The following is a 10,922-nucleotide window of genomic DNA, read 5'->3' as shown; positions in this document are numbered from 1 at the left end:
ATTTCATACATGTTCGAGACGAGAAGAAAAATAAATACAATAGGTAAGTCCTGTAAGAAGGGTCGTCCAGGACGAAGGTTGGTAGATTTAGACTGCCACTGGAAAAAGAGGGTATATTGGATAGGGACAGAAAATTTGCCTTGCAACAGGCCACTTACGGACCTTCAAAGAGTAGTTGCAAGGATTCTTTTAAAACGTGCAGAGAGCGTGGCGCTCTTTCTACAAGGCATCGGATTTAACGACCCCAATTTTGACCGGACGTGGCTGTGAATTTATACGTCCCGCTTAGACAAACAGACGTCCCACTTGGGCAAGGGTTTTACCGCAGGTCGGAAAGAGACCAAAAGCGACCATATCTATATTCCCCATTCACCCGTGGGAACTGGTCGTAATTAAAAAGAGACCGTAATAAAAAAACAAAGAATACTGCAATTTTAGACTGAAAAATATTGACAATATAAACTTTTTAATTTTTGTGAAAGCCTACTATTTTCATCTGCTGACTGACCGTTTATGGTACTCATCGTTACTACCATGTAAAGAGAGATAACTCTTGATCATTTTTAAGGTTAGAGCCCGTAGACGTATCAATAACAATAAAATGTGAACAGAATTATTCGTAACCCAGGTTTGTTTCGTGTGCTGTTTGTATGGCCTCTAGATTGTTTGCATTCTTGTGTTGTGACGCCACCTCATTAACATATACCCTAAATGAGGGTGTGGATGGGGGTTTACAGAATAGAGAATAATTGGCAAAAAATATAAAGAATAGAGGAAAAAGACCAAAAAAAAAAAAAAAGAAAAGAGAATAATGAGGTGCTAACATATAAAGAATAGAGAAAAATGGCCTTAAACATTAAAGAATACAGAAATGAAGGACCCCACATCCAGACCTTCCTAAATGGCAATTAAAATCTAAATTGTTTAAATTGCGTGTAATCTATTATATGGCATTCTTTTCCATGGCCATTTCTCGATCTAGAATATGAAGGCATTATACAGTCTTCAACAAGAGACAAGGATCTATGCACAGAAACAATCAACGATCTGTCATCGACACCTATTACTTCGCATATAAAAGAAAGAAAGAAAAAAAAAACACATTAGGTCAGTGATAGATATCAACTGCATGTGCTGAATAGCTTTATGATTTGGGAGAGGAAAACAGCTTTTTATGACTAAAAAATCATAAATCTGTGTTGTCATCAAACACAGATTATTATAACAAATTTTATACAAAAGTTTTAAATTGGTATAATCGTAATATATGTGTATTCAAAACAAACACAAAATTATTATCATAAGAAAACTATAATTTGGTATTTGATTATTTTGATCAAGCAGTATTAGCTTGACAGGGGACGAAAAGATACTAAATACTAAAAATCCTGACTTGGTACAGGCACTTGTCTTATATCATGGTAGGACTGTTAGATACGTATAACCAAATATATAAGAACAAGGGATTGAAAGTAGGAAAGATTTGCAAATAAGAGATACATTTTGTTAAAAATTCTATAACCACTTCTAGATTGTATGGAAAAAAATATTTAAAATTATTTGATACATTTTTTTTATAATGACAAAATTTGGTTAGTCTCTAAGGGAATAATTAAGCTATGCAAAGGGAGATAATTTAGTGATGTTTTGTCTTTTGAGCGTGAAGAGTTTAACGACAAAATAGATGGCAATGTTAGAGTTCGTTTTCGTTTTATGGGTTGGAATATCCCTTTGGTATCTTCCACCTCTCTCTCTCTCTTAAAATAAAATAAATCATTTAAGACTTCATTTGTACAATAAAAATGCCTGAAAAAAATGGTCAATTTATAAAATGTTTAACATCTCATCGCATATGGCAAACTTTGGGGTTCTTTGTTTATTTGCATAGCGGCCATATTGCCTTATTATAACGACAGCCATTACAATAGGATTATATATGCCCCTAAAATAAAATGCAAATGTGCCAATTCCCAAGTCGAATCAACAATTTGTCCGCATATAGGTGAATTGTACACATTGTTTGTCTTCTGTTCGTGTACAAATGAACATTGTCTACTTTGACAACTTTCGGCCTTTTCAGTTTGAAAATCGGAAGCGTAACCGTAGTATAATCTATCTAAAATTATAACGATTTTTCGTGAAACAGCAAGATTCAAAATAGAAATAAAGATACAAGAAGGCATTGTTCATGATTTGTCCGCATATATATAGGGAAACACCTTGCAGGTTGAATTTTGAGGTTAAATAACTTTTATTTCACCTGCTTTCTTAAGTTTTCGGCCAAATTCTTTTAAAAATATGATGATTTCATCCTTTCCATTCCGTAAATAGTCAAATTTTAATCATTTGTCCTTCAAATTACACAAAATATTTGTAAATATCCCCCAAAGGAAGACGTTAGTTTTAGATCGGATAAAGACTGGAATATCTGCAAATTTGATATAATTTATACTTTCAATCTACAACTAAAGGAAGTAATTTAATCAAAAGGGCCAAAGTCACGTGGTGCAAATCATATGAATAAAGTACTTAGGATTTTGTCATATGCAAACATGCACATCATGATTTGGGTCATTTTAAAAAAATGTAGAATTTTCAGTACACCTATGTTAAAATTTTTATTTTTAAAGAAAAAAGCAGTTGTTAGTGTTTAAAATTTTTCTACAAACTACATTCAATCAGCGTACATGAAATGCATGTCTATCCTGTTACCGCTACTAAATCTGCCGTTAAATTGATTCTCCCTTTGAATATGGAACTATTCAGTGATGATTTCAAAAGCTCAAAGCACCCTAAAAATTAAAAACACCGCAGTGTAGAGAAAAGAAAATTCAAGACATTTAGTAAACAAATTAGTGGGTACCCTTTTGTCATGTCTATGCTAGCTGTTAATAACATATTTATTTATTACACCAATATTATGCTTGTAAAAGTGCAATTACGTGTTTGAAACCAAAATCACAGCAGAAAAACACTATCACTTCATTAAAGGGAGTAGTTATTTCACAACAGCATTCATAAATGAAGAAATTTGTCTATCCTGTCTATCCTGTTACTATGGTTACTATGGTTACAGTAACAGGATAGACAATATTTGACATAAACGTCTTTAAAAAGTTAATAATTACATATAGTTTTACACATGATGAAATGTTTAGTTGTTTGAACTCATTTAAAGGTTACAACGTCATAATCGTCGCAATTTAGCACATACAGATGCAATACTGCTATCGGTAACAGAATAGACAAAAAGGGTAACAGGATAGACAAATAGGGTAACAGGATAGACAAAAAGGGTAACAGGATAGACAAATAGGGTAACAGGATAGACAAAAGGGGTAACAGGATAGAACTTAATATGGTGATATATTGTTAACGTACGTTCCTGTTATCAAAAAAATAAAATAAAAAGAAGACAAAAGTAAACCAACATGCGAGGGAATGTCTTGATGTTGGATTTATTAGAAAGAGAAAAAAATGCTGAACATTATGAATTGCTATTTTAGACTGGCATTGCTGGTTGTTATTTTCATAACCTTTGACAGCCAATTTTTAGAGGTATTTTTCAGTACAACATGGAAAATTGACAAATAATCTATCATTACACAGAATGAAAACATATAGAAGTTTTTACTCTTGAAAACCATCTTATTGGCTATTAAAAACAAGCTTAAAATTTATCGAAACCTTTAAATTTTCTAAATAACCTTAAATTTCTTTTGAACATGTAAACAGGAGAGACAAAATATTGCATCACCTCAGGCTATCAAAAAATGTTTCAATATATTCTTGTATGACATATTTTCAAGATTGCATCTTTTTATATGTTGTTCCATAAGTACTGTTTGTTTTGATTTGCTTATGAAGAGGGTTGTTTGAATGAGTAACTTTAATTCAAATTTGCAATTTCAAAATTCGACATTTTTTGAAAATGACCCATTTAGGCAATGCCTAAAAATTTCAGGCATCTTACAAAACACCAAAATTTAGAAAATGCCTGTAACATATATATATATATGGAGAGGGGTTAAATAAACTCATTGTTTTAATAATACACGAGGAGGGTGGGGTCCTTCAATTCTGTATTCTTTAATTTTTAAGCATTTTTTCTCTATTCTTTATAAATTATCCCCGTTAAACTCTTATTCTTTATTATTTAAGCACCCAGTTATTCTCTATTCTTTATATTTTAGCTCCCCATTATTCTCTATTCTTTATTATTTTTTTTGTTTTTTTTTTGCCTATTTTTTCTTTATTCGTAATTTTTTGCCCATTTTTCCGTAGTATTTAGCCCACTTTTCTGTAGTATTGACTCATTATTCTCTATTCTGTAAACCTAATTTAGACCCTCATACATTTGTTCCTCTAAGGCCTGTTTTAAACAAATCTCTATCGGCTGATTCTATATGTATTATGTATTATGTATAACATGTATTATGTATGATTCTATATTACAGTATTAAATTAGATGCCAATTCCTATATGCAGTTTAAAAAGCTGTCTATTGTAATGTTTAGATTACAGGATCATAATGTTAGGATAACTGGAACTGTTACACATTTGTTCTATTTTTCTTTTTGAAAAAAAAACATAGTTTGGTGTTAAATCTGGTCGTAATTTTTAAATTTCATTTCGACTCTTTGATATTCAAAGTTCGGAAAATTTCCTCAACTTTTCGGAATTTGATCCCGTTAATTACGATTTATTTCTTTTAAGTCAAGGAAAATTAGCCATTCATTTGTTCTTCTTTAATTACAGAACGAGTTCCACTACAGATGCAAAGCACTGATTCTTCTATTGATGCCACTGCAGACTGGTGTACTACATTGCACATAAATGAGGGTGTGGATGGGGGTTTACAGAATAGAGAATAATGGGCAAAAAATATAAAGAATAAAGAAAAAAGGACCAAAAAAAATAAAGAAAAGATTGATTGATTGATTGTTGGTTGCTTAACGTCCAGTGGCAAATATTTCATGCATATTCAGGACGAGAACAAGTTCACAATAAATACAATAGGTAGGTTCTGTAATAGATTAAGGGATTAAGGTCGGAGAAATTTAGACTGCCACGGGAAATGAGGGTATATTGGATAGGGACAGAAATTAAGCCTTGCAACAGGTCACCTACGGACCCCTCAAAGAGTTGTTGCAAGGGTTCTTAACGTGCAAAGAGCGTGGCACTCTCTTTAAACGAGGCATCGGATTTAACGTCCCCATTCTGACCGGACGTGGCTGCAAATTTGTACATCCCGCACAGCCAAACGGACGCCCCACTTAAGCACGGGTTTTACTGCCGGTCGGAGGAAGACCAATGGTGACCATACTTCTATTCCCCAGTCACCCTTGGGGGGATAAAGAAAAGAGAATAATGAGGTGCTAAAATATAAAGAATAGAGACTAATGGGCAAAAACTATAAAGAATAGAGAAAAGTGGCCTAAAAATTAAAGAATACAGAAATGAAGGACCCTCATGGATCGATATTTTGTTGAAACCTTGTGATCACAGGCAATTGTCTCTGAAAAAAAAAAATACACGTGTTATATTAAAGTATAAACTAAGGTAATTTTTTTCAGACACAAGTACCTGTGCTTGTGATTGATGATTATTGTCAACCCGTTTCAAGGCAGATCTACAATATAGTTTGCTTTGAATCTTGCGTTACATGACATATGTATTACCACAATTAAAACTGAAAATACCTCAACATAATTCATGATTATCTGGTCTAATAAATGACTTATATGGTGATGCAGGAGGGTCTGTATGGGGGTCCTTCATTTCTCTAATTTTTTTTATTTTTTTTTGTCTTTTTTTCTCTATTCTTTGTATTTTTTGTCCATTATTTTCTATTCTTTATATTGTATTATCCCATTGTTCTCTTTTCTTTATTTTTTAGCCCATCTTTTCTCTATAATAATTCTTTAATTTTTTATCCTTAATTCTGCACTGTTTGCACTTTATTCTCAATTCTGTAATCCCCATCCAGACCCTAATGGAGGAGACCGAAGATGGCTGATCAGCTGGATCATCTGTTTATAACTTTTTTTTTAAATAGCTGACTTAAAAAGATTTACTCAGCTACGGATTTGATAAATTTATTATCTTTAACTAAGTATATATTATGTTTCGTCGACTCTGGTGTTGTTTCAAGTTTAGTTTTACTCCCCCACTCCGGCCCCTAAAAATGTCCTTTCAACCTATGTATGCTATAGTGCAAAAAAAAAAAAAAAAAAATCGGTGATGCACAATATTTCTATACTTCATCATGAGTATGAGCGACTTGTAAGAGTTTGCTCCATTTGGTAGAAATTGTTAATTTATGAGTAATTACAAATAAGCATTCATGAATTTGGGATACATTACACAATTGGAAAATCCATGATCTATCTTCAATAGAAATATAGGGATTAAATTCTAAAACAACATTGTTTGTTGTGAAGTGTTCTTACTCGAGAAAAGGAGGTGCTTTATTTATTTAAGGTGCTTGTCTATTCAAAAGACAATTTAACAAAGAGTTACTCTTCATGTCTGTTAATTCAATTCCTACATAAATTTTTATATCTCTGTTAGATATGTATGATATCGCGTTTTTACACTTCATGTTCAATTTATCAACACTTCGAAAATGAGACTTAACACTCACACGACGTAAATTGGTCTTAATTATGCATTATGCAATATATAAGTTGTGGTATCTTTTATACCAATGTATTTTTTATACCAATGTAATTAGGTTTGTTGAGAAATAAAGATATACTATATAGATCTTTTATTTAACTCAAAGACGAATTATTTGGCTCAGTCATATGCTTTCATGTCGTATAAAAACAAGCCCTGTTGTATGAAAGCAACCCAGGCCGTATGAAAGAAACCCAATAATAGAATTGTAAGTTCGGCTTTTTAATTGATCAAGACTATTTTTCACATTGTTCGTGCCTTTCGGGAAAACTTATGCTTGTAAAAAATAGCAATATATATTCATTTAAAAAAAAGTACTAAAGTAGTTGACAATATATCTTGAAAATTAAGATAATTGATATAAATATATAACAATAAATTAATTTATTATCGTATGATATATAGATGTGCAATTGATAATTAATGAATGAAATTTTATAGATATTTTACGAGCTTCAACAAAAATGTATTTACCCTGGCCCGGTCTCTATATGCTAATTTCAGCTACGACGTATTGATTTCACTAACCAGATTTCTGCTAAAGTTTTTTTTTCAGATTCTAAATCTGAATAACGAATATTTTTCTATTTCGAAAATCTGAAAACTTTCAACCGAAATGAAAGCTTCCGCCCTTCTTTTGAAATGTGTCAAGTTGCTTGTGCCTTGTATTTCATATCACACTACAATTGTGTATTATATTATTTGAGTTTATTAATCAAGCGTATTGCTTGATATGGAACGAAAAGATAATTTAATTCCTGACTTGGTACAGGCACATTACCGAAAGGTATTTCTGAAAAGTATTTGTATGCATAGTCAAACAGATAATACGATGGTCAAGCAAGTAAAATATAATTACAAATAAAAGTTAAACTTACCAATTATTTGATATTTTATAAAGTAGAAATATGCAATATAATTTTTGATGAATTTTTCATAGTTTAATTAAAATAGTTTTGTAAATTCGGTTAAAAATTAAGGAATAAAGGATACTACACAAAGGGAGGTAATTTAAAATATTCTTTAAAATTAGATACACTGTACGAGAGATGATATTCATTAAAATTTTGCAGCTTTATCAAATAGAATATTGCTAAAAAATAATACAATCGCTCATTACAAAATCTTCTAAATATGAAATCAGTGGAACCCCCTCCCAAAGGAAATTACGAATCCCCCCTTTTTTTTTTTACAAAAGCGTAGTTTCATGTCACTCAAATGTATTAATTCAAAACAATTTTTTTGACGCACCGAAAATTTCTCTTCTTTTAGACCGTGTAAACTAATCAAACTGATAAACGAGAAAATCGGTCCTCCTGGCTTGACCACGCTACCATGTGTTTTTTTGTGGTTTTTTTTTTTCATATTGTAAGTGCAATTTAACCACCCAATCATAGACATAGTATATGTCACGAAAAAGGGTTGGAAAAAAAAGATTCCCTTGAATTTGACAGTTGTGGGAAAGTAGTCCTGCATTTCATTGCAGAAAAAAAAATCTGAGTCATAAACATATATCTTGTGTGTTTCAAAGCATAATTCTTTTTTTGTTCAAGCGGCTGTTCCTATAAAATATTTTTGAAACTTCAGGTGACATGGTAACTAAAGCTTGTTAACAGGAAAAAAAGGGGTGAAATTTGATTGGTTTACTTCCAGTGATGCATGGTTATTATCTTATATGCAATGAAATGTTATGTGAAATTTTCACTGTAGTACTGGACAGGATAAATTTAGCTTTACTCATGCCAAGTATTCCTTTTTTTGAAACAAAGATAAATTCTGCACAATTTTTTGAAAAATGCCAATTTAACAAAGACTAATAGGGGGAGATCAATGGTGGTATTTATAATTTACTCCTTTACCTACTCATGACTACACCAATGTTAAATTACATAGTACATAAGCGGATCCAGGGGGAGGGGTGGGGGGGGGGGGGGGGGGGGTCCCCCGGGCCCACCCTTTTGTGGGAAAAAATTGATTGATTATATAGGCAATCACTGAAGCATGACTGGAGCGTGCCCCGTCTTAGGGCAGTCAGTGCCCCCCTTATGAAATTTTCTGGATCCGCCACTGTAGTTTATGCAGGAAAGTTAATATGCTGATCGAAGCGAACATTAACAAATGTACTGCGGATGTGAAGATCAAACTTTTCGGTCTTGTTGTATGAACCGAATGTCTATTGTGTAAATCTATGGTCTAAATGTAAGTCTGCCTCTTTGAATAGAATGCTTGTAATGTATAATAATGCTTCAGAATAATAATGGGATATCAATATAGATGTCGTGCAAGTAATATGTTTGTCGTAAATGAAGTTACATGTGTATGTCTTTCAACTTTGAAGGAAGCTATGCGAAAGTCAATGTTTAGTTTGTTAATCTGAAAATTAATCAGTTGGTTAATACAATTCTCATATTTCAAAAGTCGCGAAGTTTCCCTGTATTCTTCAACATTGTTAAGAGTATGGTACAATGAGTTATATCTTTTGAGTCCGGTATAAAGATTATCTTATCATAATTAAATCATCTACACGACACTATTGGTCCAAATAATTATGACGTATTGAAACAAAGGCTATTTTAAGTATTTTGGTGTGACACCTTCCCCAGCATAAACTTGAAATAGCCTTTCAACACTTTATAATTATTTGGACGACCATACCTGCATACTATGTATTATTTGTATATAATTATCTGTTTTGCATGTCATTCTCTGTACCTTGGTGTTAATATTGGTTTTTCGAAAAATAAAATATTATAGTGTGCTATTCTGAATTTCTGATATTTTCATTTTTTTTAATGCGAAAAAATGGGGTGGCACATTGATAGTAAAAACAAAAATAGAAAATAAAAAATAATAAATAGCAAAATAAGTAAAAAGAAAATATCAGAAATAAACAAAAATAGAAAATAATGCTCCTGAGGTCATATATTATAGGACTAGATATAATTGCAGACCAGCGTTGGAAGTCTGTACGTGTCCCAACAAGTATATGTCTCGAACAGTCCTCATTCGCCTTTTTTAACTTTTTTTGATTCGAGCGTCACTGATGAGTCTTTTGTAGACGACACGCGGGTCTGGCGCAAATATAAAATTTCAATCCTGGTATCTATAATGAGTTTATATATACGGGTTTTATGGATGGTTCGAGACGTGCTTGTTGGGTTATATGTGCAGACGTTGAACGCTTTTTTACAGTACTACCTTATATTTAAATAATATCGTTAGGATTTGTTGTTTCGTTGGGTTGCTGTCTCATTGGCATATACCACGCATCTGTTTTCAGTCATCAGTATACACAAAAATCCATTATTGCTAATTACTTCCAAGTTTGTGTGAAATGGGTCGTTTCTGTAATTTGCTGACGTGTGTAAAATGCAGTATTTCTTTAATTTGCTAATTGTCATGGTGTAAAATGCAGTATTTCTGTAATTTGCTTATTGTCATGGTGTAAAATGGTGTGTTTCTGTAATTTGCTAATTGTCGTTTTAGGTGTTATTCCGTTTATCATCTTTACGCACTATTCAGATAACATCATATGAATTAAAGGCGACATAATTGTTGACAAGGAAGTTGTCTTACATTTTATACTTATTTTAGCATGTTTCAACGTATTATTTGTTCATACTGAGTAGAAGACCATTCAGTGATTCCTTTTTAGCGCGGAGGGAGGGGGTTGTGTATTGGATCAATGAATATCCTCGCCTGGTACATGTAAAAAAATCTTACCAAAGACATGTGAGAATGAATACTCTGCCCGAAAAAAAAAATCTTCGTGCCAACCCTCCCCCTTTTTTTTACATTAAAGCAAGTAGTGAACACCTGAGAATCTTCACTGTGTTATGCGTTAAATTCATTAAACGTGTTTCTTTGATATTCGTGCACATTTGACATGTTATTAGCCTGTATATCTGGGCAGATTATTTCTTTAATTATTGATGAATTGTATACCGATTCTTTAATTGATTAATCTTTTTTTTCCACGGAATATGTATTGATTCAAACAGTGTTAAAGACATTTAAATGAGCCGAAATATTAATTGAATATTTTGTTTATGATATATACTAGTTCTTTAAATTCCATTCATCTTTTGACTGTCTTTTATTTATTAATGCTTAGGTCATAATCTAGAATCAACGCAATATTGTAGACATTTCGTTGTCTTGAGGTCACGTTTTTCCGTAAGAGCAGAAACCATACCTGTTTGACTCATTCACCCGAATCACGATTCAACGTTTCATAACAA

This window comes from Mytilus californianus, unplaced genomic scaffold (genome assembly GCF_021869535.1).
Source record: "Mytilus californianus isolate M0D057914Y unplaced genomic scaffold, xbMytCali1.0.p SCAF_10, whole genome shotgun sequence".
In the NCBI taxonomy this organism is placed as follows: domain Eukaryota; kingdom Metazoa; phylum Mollusca; class Bivalvia; order Mytilida; family Mytilidae; genus Mytilus; species Mytilus californianus.
The sequence above is the reverse complement of the archived record's forward strand: the minus strand, read 5'-3'. Positions refer to the sequence as shown.